Source organism: Schistocerca piceifrons, chromosome 10, assembly GCF_021461385.2.
Source record: "Schistocerca piceifrons isolate TAMUIC-IGC-003096 chromosome 10, iqSchPice1.1, whole genome shotgun sequence".
Lineage (NCBI taxonomy): Eukaryota > Metazoa > Arthropoda > Insecta > Orthoptera > Acrididae > Schistocerca > Schistocerca piceifrons.
The window spans coordinates 84,270,287-84,287,751 of record NC_060147.1 but is presented as its reverse complement, the minus strand read 5'-3'; the positions used below and the strand labels follow the sequence as shown (position 1 = coordinate 84,287,751).

Here is a 17,465-nt window from a genome sequence, read left to right as displayed (position 1 = left end):
AGAACCTGGATTCATCCGAAAAAATGACATTTTGCCATTCGTGCACCCAGGTTCGTCGTTGATTACACCATCGCAGGCGGTCCTGTCTGTGATGCAGCGTCAAGGGTAACCGCAGCCATGTGGTCTCCTAGCTGATAGTCCATGCTGCTGCAAACGTCGTCGAACTGTTCGTGCAGATGGTTGTTATCTTGCAAACGTCCCCATCTGTTGACTCAGGGATCGAGATGTGGCTGCACGATCCATTACAGCCATGCGGATAAGATGCCTGTCATCTCGACTGCTAGTGATACGAGGCCGATGTGATCCAGCACGGCGTTCCGTATTACCTTCCTGAATCAACCCATTCCATATTCTGCTAACAGCCATTGGATCTCGACCAACGCGAGCAGCAATGTCGCGAGACGATAAACCGCAATTGCGATAGGCTACAATCCGACCTTTATCAAAGTCGGAAACGTGATGGTACGCATTTCTCCTCCTTACACGAGGCATCGCAGCAGCGTTTCACCAGGCAACGCGGTCAACTGCTGTTTGTGTATGAGAAATCGGTTGGGAACTTTCATCGTGTCAGCACGTTGTAGGTGTCGCCACTGGCACCAACCTTGTGTGAATGCTCTGAAAAGCTAATCATTTGCATATCACAGCATCTTCTTCCTGTCGGTTAAATTTCGCGACTATAGTACGTCATCTTCGTGGTGTAGCAATTTTAATGGCCATTAGTGTACATTGACGGGGAAAAAATGGCAACACCAGGAAGGAGTTGTGCAACACAAATGAAAGTTGGTAGACGTGTTTCTACGTCCCGAAGGTGACGTCTATTCAGATTTCACTCCGGTCACACAACAGTAGCACCAGTAGCGTCACTATGAAGATGCAAATCAAGCTTGTTTTAAATACACGCTGTAACGGTCGTGAGTGCTGGTTATCTTTGAGACTGGACGTGGTGAGTTGATGTGAACGAAGAATACCTTCAGGGCAACAAAGACGCCATTATCAATACCTCAGTGAGTTCGGAAGAGATAGTGTAATAGGAAGGCGATAGCCTGAACGTTTGTTTTGCAGTACTGCAGAAAGACTTGGCAGGAATGTAGCCACTTTACATGATTGTACAGTCCAGAAGACCGAGCTACGGACGGCCATGTTGCACTACCGAGATAGATGACTATCGTGTGATGAATTCTTCTCGGGTTATCAGCCGAGTGGTGGCGTCGTCTTGTCGCAACGTTTCAATGAGTTTCGTACCCATCATGTTCTGGCCATAACACGAGAAGAATTCGTCAGTGGAATACGCCGTGAAAGACTGCAATCGAATGGACGACTATCGTGTTCTGCGTATGGCTCTGGTTCATCGCGATGCATCTGCAACAATAATCTGAGCACCAGAAATCTGTTTCTTCAAGGGCAGCTCCGAGCTAGATGCCTTCAATGACTTCAAACCACCGCCATTTGCGACTAGAGTGGCGTCAAACGAGAGCTCATTGGAGGGCGGTCTGGAAGTCTGTTGTGTTTTCTGATGAAAGCTGGTTCTGCCTCGGTGCCAGATATGGCCGTGTGTTTGTTAGAAGGAGGCCAGTTGAGGCCCCGCAACCAACCTGTCTGCGTAATAGACGCACAGGTCCTACACCTGGGGTTGAGGTCTTGGATGCAATTTCGTATGACAGCACGAACACTCTAGTGGTTACCCCACGCACCCTGTCTGCAGATCTGTACATCAGTCTGGTGATTCGGCCTGTTGTGCTGCCATTCATGAAAAGCATTCCAGGGGGTGTTTTCCAACAGGATAACGCTCGACCACATACCGCTTTTGTAACCCAACATGCTCTACAGTATGCTCGATCACCTGATCGGTATTGAGTAGAGTATACATGGGACAAATCCAGCATATCCACAAACCTGTTGTGCTGCCATTCATGAACAGCATTCCAGGGGGTGTTTTCCAATGGGATAACGCTCGTCCACATACCGCATTTGTAACCCAACATGCTCTACAGTATGCTCGATCACCAGATCTGTTTCGAGTAGAGTATATATGAGTCAAATCCAGCATATCCACAAACCTGTTGTGCTGCCATTCATGAACAGTATTCCAGGGGGTGTTTTCCAACAGGATAACGCTCGCCCACATACAGCTTTTGTAACCCAACATGCTCTACAGTATGCTCGATCACCAGATTGGTATCGAGTAGAGTATATATGGGACAAATCCAGCATATTCACAAACCTGTTGTGCTGCCATTCACGAACAGCATTCCAGGGGGTGTTTTCCAATGGGGTAACGCTCGTCCACATACCGCATTTGTAACCCAACATGCTCTACAGTATGCTCGATCACCAGATCTGTTTCGAGTAGAGTATATATGAGTCAAATCCAGCATATCCACAAACCTGTTGTGCTGCCATTCACGAACAGCATTCCAGAGGGTGGTTTCCAATGGGATAACGCTCGTCCACATACCGCTTTTGTAACCCAACATGCTCTACAGTATGCTCGATCACCAGATCGGTATCGAGTAGAGTATATATGGGACAAATCCAGCATATCCACAAACCTGTTGTGCTGCCATTCATGAACAGTATTCCAGGGGGTGTTTTCCAACAGGATAACGCTCGCCCACATACCGCTTTTGTAGCCCAACATGCTCTACAGTATGCTCGATCACCAGATCTGTCTCCAGTCGAGCATATATGGGACAACTCCAGCCTACCCACAAACAGAATTAACCGCCTGTATATTGAGCGAACACATGCAACATGTATGGAACTCCGTCCCACAAACCGATATCCGGCACCTGTACAACACAACGCGTGCTAATTTGCACGCTTGCATTCAACTTTGTGGAAGCTACACTAGTTATTAATGTACCAGCATTTCACATTTGAAATGGCTTATCTTGCAGTTGCATTAACCTGTGATCTTCCGATCCTAATCACTTAATTATGTTACCTAGACAAACGTATTTCCGAAATTTCATTATTCTACATTAATTATTTTTTGGTGGTGCGGTCTTTTTCCGTTAGTGTAAAAACTTTGAGGATTGCCGATGACATTGTAATTCTGTCAGAGACAGTGAAGGACTTGGAAAAGCAGTTGAAAGGAACGGACAGTGTCTTGGGAGGAGGAGATAAGATGATCATTAAACAAAGAAAATATGGGTAATGGAATGAAGCCGAAATTAATTAGGCGATATTGAGGGAGTTAGATTAGAAAATCAGACACTAAAAATAGTAGAAGCGTTTTACTATCTGCGCTACAAAATAACCTTGATGACAGAAACAGAGAGGATACAAATTGCAGACTCAAAATGGCAATACAAACTTTTCTGGACAACAGAAATCTGTTAACATCAAATATAGATTTAAGTGTTAGGAAGACCTTTTCTGAAGGTATTTGGAGTATATTCTTGTATGGAAGTGAAATGCGGATGATAATAGTTCAGACACGAAGAGAATGGAAGCTTTTGAAATGTGGTGCTACAGAAAAATGCTGAAGTTGGTGTATCTGTAACTAATGAAGAGGTACTGAATATCACTGGGGAGAAAAGGCTTAAGTTTGGATTGAACTGTCAACGTAATTGGACGGCGCAGTGGCCGAGCGGTTCTAGACGCTACAGTCTGGAACCGCCCGACCTCTACGTTCGCACGTTCGAATCCTGCCTCGGGCATGGATGTGTGTGATGTCCTTAGGTTAGTTAGGGCTAAGTAGTTCTAAGTTCTAGGGGACTGATGACCTCAGAAGTTAAGTCCCATAGTGCTTAGAACCATTTGAACCATTTTTCAACGAAATTAGTTTCAGGGTAACGTTTACAAAAGTCGTTTTTCTTTTATTACCCTCATGGGCACGTTCAAATTAACAATGTTAACTAAATTGCCAACTATGCTGTTGGTGTAACAGGTCAATCAGTAGAGACAAAATTGTCGAATCCGGGATTAGTTCGTGTAGCCGGAAATTTTTGCACAGTGGCAGGAGAGAGTGCCACGAAGCTCATGCTACAAATCTTGACTGGTGAGAGATGAGTATGAGGGTGAAGCCAGCCCGGCTAGCCGGGCGGTCTAATGCGCTGCTTCCCGAGCGGGAAGGCGTGCCGGTCCCCGGCACGAATCCGCCCGGCGGATTAGTGTCGACGTCCAGTGTGCCGGCCAGCCTGTGGATGGTTTTTAAGGAGGTTTTCGATCTGACTCGGCGAATGCGGGCTGGTTCCCCTTATTCCGCCTCAGTTACACTGTGTCGGCGTTTGCTGCGGAAACAGTCTTCACGTATGCGTACACCATGATTACTCTACCAAGCAAATATTTGGGGCTACACTCGTATGGTATGAGACGTTCCCGGGGGGAGGGGGGGGGGTCCACTGGGGCCGAACCGCACAATAACCCGGCGGTGGGGTGGGTGGACTGCTGTAGCCTGTTGGGTTGCGAACCACCGTCGTTTCGACCCCGGTTCAATACAATGGGGGATGGACGTGCGTTTTAAGGTCACTTTTGTACGGTTTTCTTGAATAACTCGATAATCGTGGCCACCAGCGGATACGTATTCCAGTACAAAATTTAAATAAATTAAATCTCCTACAAAAAAGGTCCTATTCATTTTCTGTAGGACTAATAGTTTGCGCGTAGCCACCGAGAGAATAGGAAAATCTGAAATGAAAATATGGTGAGATATAACGCTGCAGGTTGCATAAAATGACACCGATAGGGGCAGTTGAATCCCCTGTATATTTAGCAGTTGTGAAGAATTGCCAGGTTCACTAGTCAGTCTAAAAAGATGATGCTTACAACAGTTTGTGCTACTCAGTTTATAATATTGCTCATTGTTTGGGACCCATACAAACTAGGACTAACAAAGAATACTGCAAGTTTACAAAGAAGGGCAAGCACAGATGGTCACAGATATGTTTATCCCTGGGATGCGTCGCGAAAGTGCTAAAAAAATTAAATTGGCTGACTCTTGAAGTAGACGCCAACCGTCCTGCTAAATAAAAGAATAATTATATCGCTATCAAATGTAATAAATATTAATTTTATTAAATTAAGACACTCAATCTCCGTGATTAACAATACACGATTTACTCTACTTAATTACTTGTATATCTTCGTTATTAGAGAATCTTTTTAGAGTTATAATTCTCAGGATTTGTAATTATAAAATATTTCAGGTCACGGTGCTGCTTATAGTTAAAAGGACTAACAAAAGTGTCATGTGCGAGGAGGTTTACTATCTTTTGGTTAAAAAAATTGATTTATTTTTAAAAATGCATTTTTCGATCCATGAAAGTGTTTAGAATCCACCCCTGAAACGCTTTTTCCGAATACGGAACGAAAATGTTTGTTATTGGCGATTCAACAAAAAAATGTGAAACGTCCCCTTTGAACAATTTATATAGGACTGTGCTTAACCTGACACACAATATTTTGTTAGCGCAACGCAATCTGACTTTCAATAATTCGTACAAAAGAATGGGCCCTGACTAACATTAACCTATACCTTTCACAAATCACTTACCTCACAAAAATCTTCGCTGCTCAAGCTACTGCAATACAGCGAGCGCCACTACTGCCAGCTAAATAAAAGATTCAAACTACTGAAGGCACTAACTACTGATAGGGATAGTTAGCAAATGAAAGATATTAATAGAGAACAAACAATGTATTTACCTTAATATCATCACAAGTCATAATATATATATCAGTTCATGACAAATTACAAATCTCCGCCATCTCTCTCCCCACATCCACCACTGCTGGCGGCTCACCTCCAACTGCGCAACGCTACGCGCTGTTCACAGCCAGCTGCCGCTGCCCAACACTACAATGGCAGACAACAATGCAAACTAGCCACAGACTGCACACAGCACAGCCAGTGATTTTCATATTGAGCGCTACGTAACGTTGCCAATAAGAAAACATAAACAGCCTACTTACATAGAGAAAACATAAACAGCCTACTTACATAGAGAAAACATAAACAGCCTACTTACATAGAGAAAACATAAACAGCCTACTTACATAGCCCCCATGCTCCCCACAAAAATTTTACAAAATATTTTTTGGGCAGTGGCCAATAATGATTTGATAAAATTTTTCATAATTAAAATAACAAACATGTCAAATGCACACACTTATTGATACAATGTTGGTCAAAAGCTAAAATTTTCTCACAGTCCATAAAGACAGTCCTAATCGTACATAACAGTAGAATAGCAGTGTTTTTTCTCAAAGTCTGAGCAGTAAAAGAAAATGCACACGGAAGTAGTGGATTTCCATGCAGTCTTGAAGAAGTAGTGTTGTTCTTCCAATGGAAAGACAGTGCTGACTCTTGATATGCATACAGGTAATGGGCAACAACAGAGCAAACCCACAGCAGAGTCATTCGAAGTTTTGAAGAGTATTGGTAGGTAGGTCATCACAGAGCAGACCCACTGTAGTCCTGGTAGAGATTACGGTATTGGTGGGCCACCAGAGGTGCAGACCCACTGCAGTCCTTGTAGAAATAATGGTATTGGTGGGTCATCATAGATGCAGACCCACTGTAGTCCTTGTAGAGATAGTCAGCAGCCATCTGTTGTGACTGTGCAGGTGCACAATCAACACTGAAGAGTCTTGCGGAGAATATAGCAAGTCCATAAACCACCACTTGTGCACTCACAAAGTTTTTGGAATTGTCCTTAGAACCAGCAATGCTGTTATCCAGTCCCTTGCTGAATTGTTAACACACTTGCAAACACTAACAGTCCCTACTTCTCACATATTGTCCATATACTATGACCAACAGAAACGTGTGCAGTGAAATGTAACTTACAAGTTAATAATGTCATGAACTGGTGACAATTACAATTTTATAACATAAGAATACAATTACAAAGGTACAAAATACATCATTAAAAACATAATAATACAGATAACATTTGTAGTACAGGCTTTACAAAAGAATAGAAATAAACATATACATCAGTGTTACAAAAATAGTGACATAAGTACATACATAAAATAATGAGAATAGTTTTCGAAACATTAATTTCACACATGAACATTGAAACAGAACAGAATTGTAAACAACTTTACAAAGAAAATAACATATTATTAATGCAACTTATATTTGAGGATAACAGTATTCCTCCTCATAGTGAATATAGCTTAGTATTAGAAGAGAAAAAAATTCTATGAAACAGTACACAGAGACAGGATGAAAACAAATACTCAAGGGTACACAAACACATAGTGGGATAACACCAATAGGAAAGGACAGGGTTCGTTTTCAGTGTAACATTTGGTACTGCAGTCCAACCCAAAACTTCATATATCTTTCCTCTTATTTCATCCTTTGTTTCCACCAAAAAAAATTCTATCTAAGCATGCTTTCTGTATTTATATGTTCACACATTTCTTACCTCAACATTTATTTCCAAGAAAATCCTACCTAAACCTGTTTTCTCAATGCATTTCTTCCAATTCATCGCAACTCATTCTCTTAGAGGCTACCCCCTCTTAAGCTAACTTAAATCTACTGAGCTCAGATGCTAAACTAAGGGACGAGGCAATGCAGCATCACATAACAAATCAACACAAACAGCAATGCAAAAAATGCAAATTGGCAAAGCTAGCAGCATAAATGAGCAAAAGTCAAATTCAATAACACTATGCCTGGCAAACACCAGCAACTTATATCTAAACATGACATAGCGCAAGCAGAAAAAATATTACACTAAACAACAATGCAGATAAGGGAAATGTATATTCACATCTTAATGTCTATGTAATTAAAGTGGTGCACCACAAGAAGTTATTCTACCAAAAAGTTACCAATTACTTGAAAAGAAAATTATGAATGCAGTTACTAGTTCCTTCTTATTGTTCTTTCCTTTCCAAGTGCTCCTTTTTTAAAGAATGTGGATCATAAAATAATTATTTAATAGATCTGTTGACAGAAAGTGTTCACATTAGCAAATGCATTTCATTTTATAAAAGCAATGCTGCAACACAGCTGGAAACCAGATATCAAATGAAATAAGCAATTACGCAAACCAAAGCATAAAAACATCATTCAATAGCTATGTGGCATTTCGTAAGTCAGTAGCTCTCAATTCTCGTAGAAAGACACTTGTCATTATCAGGTTTGCAGATGTAAGAATATTTCCAAGGATAATGGCCTCCCCTTTTTTTTGTGCTACCTGTGCCGCTGAAAAGGGCTCGCAATAATGGCTTTTTCTCCAGGCGTCTGACACAGCTGGGTGCCCGCGACGCATTACGTGCAGGTGGTCACTTAACTTTCGTACGGAAATATTTACGACAGGAGATTCTGCTACCGTGGTAGTCTCATATAAAAATATTTCACAGGTCAAGAATTAGCGTTGCAAATCTGTAGAAACAAAACCCTATAAATATAAGTGTCCAAAAAAATTTTCAGTGGCATTGTGATACATTCATGCATATACACACACATTTCATAACTCTTAAAGTACGATTCTTGGTTTCCAACAACCTTTTCATAAATCAGAGTCCCTAACCCCTACTCCTTATTCCTTACCTTATTACACATATACATATTCATATTCATCAACACGTCTTCAATATTTCATCATAATAGCTACATAGCATAATCAGATTCCTCATATAGCATCAGCTTATTTATCATAAACATACCTCAACAGCATAGTACACATCGTCGTCGTAATAATAACATCATAACACTTCAGTCAAATCTTAAAATCGTCGTAACTTCCTCCAATAATTTCAAAACGTAAAAAAAAATTCTCTGCTCATTTCAATAGTGTCATCTACCTCAAACGTACTTTAAAATCATGATCCCATACCAAATATCTCAAAGCTCTCATAGTATCACAATGAATCCGAAAAAATATGAACATTTCACAAAGTACAGCCAAAATACAGTTTCATAAGTGTGAAGTTATCCAACTGTAATTGCGTAAACATCTGTCACTGACGTAGTAAAAAGAATGTTTGTTTCTCTGTCAAATAATCAGATAGCTGTGTAATTCTGTGTTAGAGAAATATGGTACCGACGTGTAAAGTTGTATAAGCAAATACCATATTAGCTAGGGTTCCTTGTGGTTGCCACACACATGGTACACAAAGTAAGCGTGTACCCCCCTGAGGATTAATGTAATTATACCCTCAGGTGTTACAGATTACACCAATGGAATGAAATATATCACGGAAAAACTTTGTATCATTGTGTTTCAAATATCTTTGAAAATAAATGTTTTTAGTACGAAATTGATCACTCAAATACGTGTCCTGTAGCGCTAAACATGCGTCTTGCTGTAAGATAATCTCTGTGGAAGTGTCGTAGTTATCGTCCCCCAAAGCTAAGTTCTGCAGAAGTCAATGTACTGACCTCATGATACACAAAAGTGAAATGCTTTGCGTATAAATGTCTTAGTTATTACGCTTATTGCCGTGATGAAGAAAGTACTGTACTGTAACGCATTGTTGTGCTACGGAAAAGGCAGTCTCATTGTAGCTATACCACAAAAGTTACTACTAAAACATGTTTTACTTTGCAGAAGAATTCAGAAAACTGTGCAGATATAAAACAGAAACACCGCAAAATCAACATTGTAAATTGTCACTCATTAGTAGCGTCGTGATAAAATCGTGTAGTTGTCACATAAACTAACCACTGTGTCGTCTGGTATCTCACAGAAAGTACTTTAAACCCAGAATGTATTTTCAAGTAAACCAAAATGTTGCATTAAAATCTCATTAGCAGTACCAGTATAGGTTCTTAGTATGTAAGCCTGATAGTCGTTACGTAATCGTGCAACTAACAAGCAAGAATGTACAAATACAACACTGTGTCGTCTTTCACTATAACAATGCATTCGTAATTTCTGTTTAAAAATTTCCCTAGGTTCTAGACTGGATATTGTACTTCAAACATTGTTGTATGTTAACAGTTTCTTAAGCATACTAGAAATGTGAAGTGAAAAGTTTTATGGCAAAGACAAAGTTAAAAAACAGATTATCTCTCAGTAAGCGGTTTTACATGTGAAGTGTGGTGCAATCCTTTACTCTTCCTAGTACGCAGACTTTCAGCTTCAAAGCAATTATCATGTTGTTTACATCGGTAAAGAATGCTAAATCTTTTCTCAAGGCTAGCGTCTTTGTTATTTTTCCCTGAGCCAGCGGCCGCACGCAGCTGCCTGCGGTGCGAGTCATTGTCTGTTCCTTTGTTGGCGCGCGTCGTTATTGGAATTAGGAGACCTAGCTTCTAGAAATTCACCTTGTCGAAAGTGCCCTGCTCTGTTTGAATCCCGCCAGTTCTGATGCAATTCAGGTCTGTCGTTACGATCATATCGTCTTTCGTCATGTCGGTAGATTCCATAGTTCCTTTCTTGTCGGTCACGTGGTGGAGAATTGCTCCCTGAATCGTAACTGTGCGCCGAACTGTTGCGTCTGAAGTTATTCTGCTTCCCTTGATAATAATTGTTTTGGTTCCCATATTGTCTGTTTCTGTGGTTGTCTCTGTAATAGTCATTACTACGGAAATGCGATCTTTCTCTGTAACTATTATTACTCTGCCAGTGGTTGTCATATGGGTGGTGTCTGTTTTGGTCACGATTTGCGTTGTAAGAATAGCCTTTTCGTGTCCAGTTATTGTTTCTGTCGTCACGAAATTGTGACGGATGTGACCTGTAATTGTTGTGTCCTTGTTTTCGCGTTCCGCGATTATCAGTGTCAATTTCTAATTCTTGTAAGAGTCCCTGAAATGCTTCAATGTCGTCTTTGCAACGTCCTGCCAAAATAATATGTCGTAAATGTTCTGGCAATTTGAGTAAGCAAATGCGGATGAGTTCTGAGGGGCTGTATGGGTTTGAAAGATATTGATTCTTATGCAACATGTCTTCAAAATATTTGACAAGACTGGAAAATTCAGATTGTTCAAAGTGTTTCATCATCATGATGCTATGTTTTACACGGTCTTGTGTAGCTTGAGACCAATATGCTGAGAGGAAGGCATGGTAAAACTCTCCTTCACTGTGGCAATCGTGAATTACCGATCGCATTCTTACAGCTGGTTCATTCTCTAAGTAGCCACACATAAATTCTAATCTGTGCTCTAATGACCAGTTGGGAGGAAAACAATGAGAGAATTGATGGAGCCATGCTTGTGGATGAATGTCGTTGGCAGAATTCTTAAACGTTTTGAATTTACGTGTAGTAATGAACAGCTTATAGTCAAAATCATCATGTCGGCGAGTCGCATATTGGTCATTGTTAGGTCGTGTCGGCCGTTCCATCTCAAAATTCGGTGCACATTGCCAATTTCTTTCATAACTTCCGAAATGCCCTGTGTTATTATTTTGCGGCTTTTGCGTATTTCTAAGTCCCTCTTCCCGTGTTGGAGCGCGAGTGTCTCCTGAAATACGTAATTCTTGTATTACCTGTGTCAGCTGATCTTGTACTTCCCGGATTTCTCTTTGGTGTTGCGTATCAATTTGATTCAGATTTTGTTTCAGTTTCCTAATTTGTTCGCTCTGTTCTGTGTCATTAAAGACTACCGGTTTTGCGTCATTCAGATTATCATCTACCTTCGTAGATAAATTATTTAGCTGATCCGAAAGTTCAACTACTTTCTCTGATAATGAACACATTTCCTCAGTGTGTTTTTCTGAACCAAGCTTCAGAGTGTCCATTTGTGTTGAAATCGAATCTACTGTGTCCTTTAAGTTTTCCTGAGTTTTTGCAAGTTGCGTAACCGAATTGGTAGATGCAACTGAGTCAATTTTAGCCCACAAGGTCTCATGATTTTCATGAACAATGGTTTGCAGTTCTTTTATGGCTGCTTCGTGATTCTGTAATGCATTTTCATGCCGCGAAAAAATAGGTTGAAAATGCTCACAAATTTGTGTTTTTACGTCATTACACACTTTCTGACATTTCGATTCAATGTTATGTAACTCAGCAGTTAAATCTTCACGCGTTTGTTCAAGAGTTTGTTCCAATGAGTCTAACTTTTGAAGCTGTTGCTGTGTTTGTCTCTGATTTTGTTCCAGTGTGTCTAACTTTTGAAGCTTTTGCTGTGTTTGTCTCTGATTTTGTTCCATTTGTTGCATTAATTGCAATAATAATGTATTAGTGTCTGGAATCTGTTTCTCTACGCTTTTCGGCAGTGCATTTGCACCGGCAACATTCACATTTTGACAAGCTGAAAATGTGTCTTGACTTATTTGAGAAAACGGTGAGGACGCAAAACCTGAATCTACAGTATTTGCAAAATTGTGTCTTGTCATTTCGGATTCCTGAGGCGAGCTGTTGCCGACCGATCGATCGATAATGCTTCCCTGTTCACTACCTGTTTCACTGTCTACACCATTATTTGACGCCCGCTCCATTTCCCTGTGCACAGTTACCAAATTACTACTTTGAACATTAGTTAATTCGTTACTCGGCGGCGCCGATAAGCTACGCTCGTCGTCACTATTATTTCTCAATTTAGTTTGGAGCCTAGTGTTACGTTTTTCACACGCCATTATTGTCACAATATTTCACACGATAACACAGAAAATCACAATTTGAATAGCAAAAATAAGAGAACACATTAATATAGCACTGAAAATAATATCTAGTTAATTGCAGCTGCGAAATACTTGGTGCAAATCTACATGCATGCCACAACTGTTTTACAGTACAACAATGAAAGACTGCAACTACAAAGGAGATTCTCTCTACAGTTACGCGCTAGCAATAAACAAAAGCTACACTAAATACACAAACTACAAGAAAAAATCAGAAGATTCCAGTGAGGTATCCTGGCAGGGTCGCCATATGAAACGTCCCCTTTGAACAATTTATATAGGACTGTGCTTAACCTGACACACAATATTTTGTTAGCGCAACGCAATCTGACTTTCAATAATTCGTACAAAAGAATGGGCCCTGACTAACATTAACCTATACCTTTCACAAATCACTTACCTCACAAAAATCTTCGCTGCTCAAGCTACTGCAATACAGCGAGCGCCACTACTGCCAGCTAAATAAAAGATTCAAACTACTGAAGGCACTAACTACTGATAGGGATAGTTAGCAAATGAAAGATATTAATAGAGAACAAACAATGTATTTACCTTAATATCATCACAAGTCATAATATATATATCAGTTCATGACAAATTACAAATCTCCGCCATCTCTCTCCCCACATCCACCACTGCTGGCGGCTCACCTCCAACTGCGCAATGCTACGCGCTGTTCACAGCCAGCTGCCGCTGCCCAACACTACAATGGCAGACAACAATGCAAACTAGCCACAGACTGCACACAGCACAGCCAGTGATTTTCATATTGAGCGCTACGTAACGTTGCCAATAAGAAAACATAAACAGCCTACTTACATAGAGAAAACATAAACAGCCTACTTACATAGAGAAAACATAAACAGCCTACTTACATAGAGAAAACATAAACAGCCTACTTACAAATGCACCTGCCTGAAATCGGCATTTTTCACGCACCAGTTTTTTTTTCTTTCGGAGGACGACTTATTGTACCGGTGCTTGGGAGGAAACACACAAAATTCAAATATCGTTTGAACGCGTGTGTTTGGAAATTAGCCCCCATGCATTTGCATTCTGGTGGAAGACTGTGGAGATTGCGACTTTCCTGGCAGTGAGCAGCTTCAACGAAGGGTATTCAGCAATTCTGAAGAACATGACAACGATGGACGTCACCCTGGGACTCTATTCGACGCAGTTCGCCAAGCATTCGGACGACCACCGGATTCAAGCGGCCGAAAACCGCTTGTCACCGGTCGTACGAGCGGCTCTGGAGCAGCGCAGGATGGCCCAGACCGAGCAGAACGCCCTCTATGAGGAAGAGGAAGGACTAGTTTATGGACCCAGAATAGGAGATTGAACGTACGTTGCATAATATTCCATTTATACGTACTCAAAACTTCAAACGCGTTTTTCTCGGAATGATGTTTTTTTTATCGCGCGGTATGGTAACTTCAAATCTACTGAACCGATTGGCATGATTCTTTCTTTCCGATGAAGCTAACTAAATTGTCTAGGAGTTATACCACATTAATTCCGATCCATCAACTATAAATATTTTTACTAGTCCGATGAAGTCGAAAAATCGACGAAAAGAACCCTATTTCTTTTCAATGGCCGCCATTTTGTTTCCTATGGTCCAATTAATTTAAGTGAGGTACAACTCCTAAAGAATCTTACATACTTCGCTAACGTCTACTCAGTTTTGATTTCAGACGAGCCGGCTGACCTGTGAGATAACACGCGTGGAGGTCTACATCGAAATTTTGTTTCGTTCCGACGTCACTTCCGCCATTTCTGTTCGACATTTCCGGTCAAAAAATTCCAGTTTCTAGAGGAAATATCAATAAACATTTTGACCAAATTTGACACTGATGTCTATAACATATCCAGAGAAAAGAATTCTCAAAGAACATGCTTTTTTCGGGCCAAAGTAAACCTCCCCGTAAGTGGAGAATCTAGAGACTATATATGACGGTAGCATCTGTTCCCGAAAGAACAGTTACCGTGGATGACCATGCAGCTTTGCTAGAAATGAAATGATAATTAAACGGACACCCTAGCTACAAACAGGCGTTGATGTACTTCATTATGTTGAAAATGTGTGCCCCGACCGGGACTCGAACCCGGGATCTCCTGCTTACATGGCAGACGCTCTATCCATCTGAGCCACCGTGGGCGCAGAGGATAGTGCGTCTACAGGGACTTATCCCTTGCACGCTCCCCGGGAGATCCACATTCCCAACATGTCCACACCACTACATTCGTAGTGCGCCTAATAGATGTTTGCCCATCATACTCATTACTCGTGGCAGATTAATCTACCAAGTCCCGTACGAGGTCGGGCATAGCGTGTGCGTTCGCACAAGAAGGTCAGGAGATCCTGGGTTCGAGTCCCGGCCGGGGCACACATTTTCAACATGTCCCCAATGAAGTACATCAACGCCTGTTTGCAGCTATGGTGTCCGTTTAATTATCATTTCGAATCTAGAGACGCTCTTCAGCCCATTCTGTACCGCTCCAATGGGGGCAGTGAAGACAAGATTAAAATCATTACGATATGCACAGATGTATACTGCCGAAAAAAAGTTGGTACACTTTTTTAGAAGTTTACGGTTCACTAAAGATTTATTCCCCCCCCCCCCCCCCATGAACCATGGACCTTGCCGTTGGTGGGGAGGCTTGCGTGCCTCAGCGATACAGATAGCCGTACCGTAGGTGCAACCACAACGGAGGGGTATCTGTTGAGAGGCCAGACAAACGTGTGGTTCCCGAAGAGGGGCAGCAGCCTTTTCAGTAGTTGCAAGGGCAACAGTCTGGATGATTGACTGATCTGGCCTTGTAACAATAACCAAAACGGCCTTGCTGTGCTGGTACTGCGAACGGCTGAAAGCAAGGGGAAACTACAGCCGTAATTTTTCCTGAGGGCATGCAGCTTTACTGTATGATTAAATGATGATGGCGTCCTCTTGGGTAAAATATTCCGGAGGTAAAATAGTCCCCCATTCGGATCTCCGGGCGGGGACTACTCAAGAGGATGTCGTTATTAGGAGAAAGAAAACTGGCGTTCTACGGATCGGAGCGTGGAATGTCAGATCCCTTAATCGGGCAGGTAGGTTAGAAAATTTAAAAAGGGAAATGTATAGGTTGAAGTTAGATATAGTGGAAATTAGTGAAGTTCGGTGGCAGGAGGAACAAGACTTCTGGTCAGGTGACTACAGGGTTATAAACACAAAATCAAATAGGGGTAATGCAGGAGTAGGTTTAATAATGAATAGGAAAATAGGAATGCGGGTAAGCTACTACAAACAGCATAGTGAACGCATTATTGTGGCCAAGATAGATACGAAGCCCACACCTACTACAGGAGTACAAGTTTATATGCCAACTAGCTCTGTAGATGACGAAGAAATTGAAGAAATGTATGATGAAATAAAAGAAATTATTCAGATTGTGAAGGGAGACGAAAATTTAATAGTCATGGGTGACTGGAATTCGAGTGTAGGAAAAGGGAGAGAAGGAAACATAGTAGGTGAATATGGATTGGGGAACAGAAATGAAAGAGGAAGCCGCCTGGTAGAATTTTGCACAGAACACAACATAATCATAACTAACACTTGGTTTAAGAATCATGAAAGAAGGTTGTATACATGGAAGAACCCTGGAGATACTAAAAGGTATCAGATAGATTATATAATGGTAAGACAGAGATTTAGGAACCAGGTTTTTAAATTGTAAGACATTTCCAGGGGCAGATGTGGACTCTGACCACAATCTATTGGTTATGACCTGTAGATTAAAACTGAAGAAACTGCAAAAAGGTGGGAATTTAAGGAGATGGGACCTGGATAAACTGACTAAACCAGAGGTTGTACAGAGATTCAGGGAGAGCATAAGGGAGCAATTGACAGGAATGGGGGAAATAAATACAGTAGAAGAAGAATGGGTAGCTTTGAGGGATGAAGTAGTGAAGGCAGCAGAGGATCAAGTAGGTAAAAAGACGAGGGCTGGTAGAAATCCTTGGGTAACAGAAGAAATATTGAATTTAATTGATGAAAGGAGAAAATATAAAAATGCAGTAAGTGAAACAGGCAAAAAGGAATACAAACGTCTCAAAAATGAGATCGACAGGAAGTGCAAAATGGCTAAGCAGGGATGGCTAGAGGACAAATGTAAGGATGTAGAGGCCTGTCTCACTAGGGGTAAGATAGATACCGCCTACAGGAAAATTAAAGAGACCTTTGGAGATAAGAGAACGACTTGTATGAATATCAAGAGCTCAGATGGCAACCCAGTTCTAAGCAAAGAAGGGAAAGCAGAAAGGTGGAAGGAGTATATAGAGGGTCTATACAAGGGCAATGTACTTGAGGACAATATTATGGAAATGGAAGAGGATGTAGATGAAGATGAAATGGGAGATATGATACTGCGTGAAGAGTTTGACAGAGCACTGAAAGACCTGAGTCGAAACAAGGCCCCCGGAGTAGACAATATTCCATTGGAACTACTGACGGCCGTGGGAGAGCCAGTCCTGACAAAACTCTACCATCTGGTGAGCAAGATGTATGAAACAGGCGAAATACCCTCAGACTTCAAGAAGAATATAATAATTCCAATCCCAAAGAAAGCAGGTGTTGACAGATGTGAAAATTACCGAATTATCAGCTTAATAAGTCACAGCTGCAAAATACTAACACGAATTCTTTACAGACGAATGGAAAAACTAGTAGAAGCCAACCTCGGGGAAGATCAGTTTGGATTCCGTAGAAACACTGGAACACGTGAGGCAATACTGACCTTACGACGTATCTTAGAAGAAAGATTAAGGAAAGGCAAACCTACGTTTCTAGCTTATGTAGACTTAGAGAAAGCTTTTGACAATGTTGACTGGAATACTCTCTTTCAAATTCTAAAGGTGGCAGGGGTAAAATACAGGGAGCGAAAGGCTATTTA

The 17,465-nt window shown here is 41.2% G+C and overlaps 1 protein-coding gene and 1 non-coding gene across 2 annotated transcripts in view; both read right to left on the bottom strand.

Annotated features, from left to right (window-relative positions):
- LOC124718973 (unconventional myosin-Ia) overlaps window positions 1-17,465 on the bottom strand; it is a 784,983-nt gene that overhangs the window by 371,128 nt on the left and 396,390 nt on the right.
- Trnat-ugu lies at window positions 14,618-14,692 on the bottom strand. The gene has a single exon. It is a non-coding gene; the product is annotated as a tRNA-Thr (tRNA).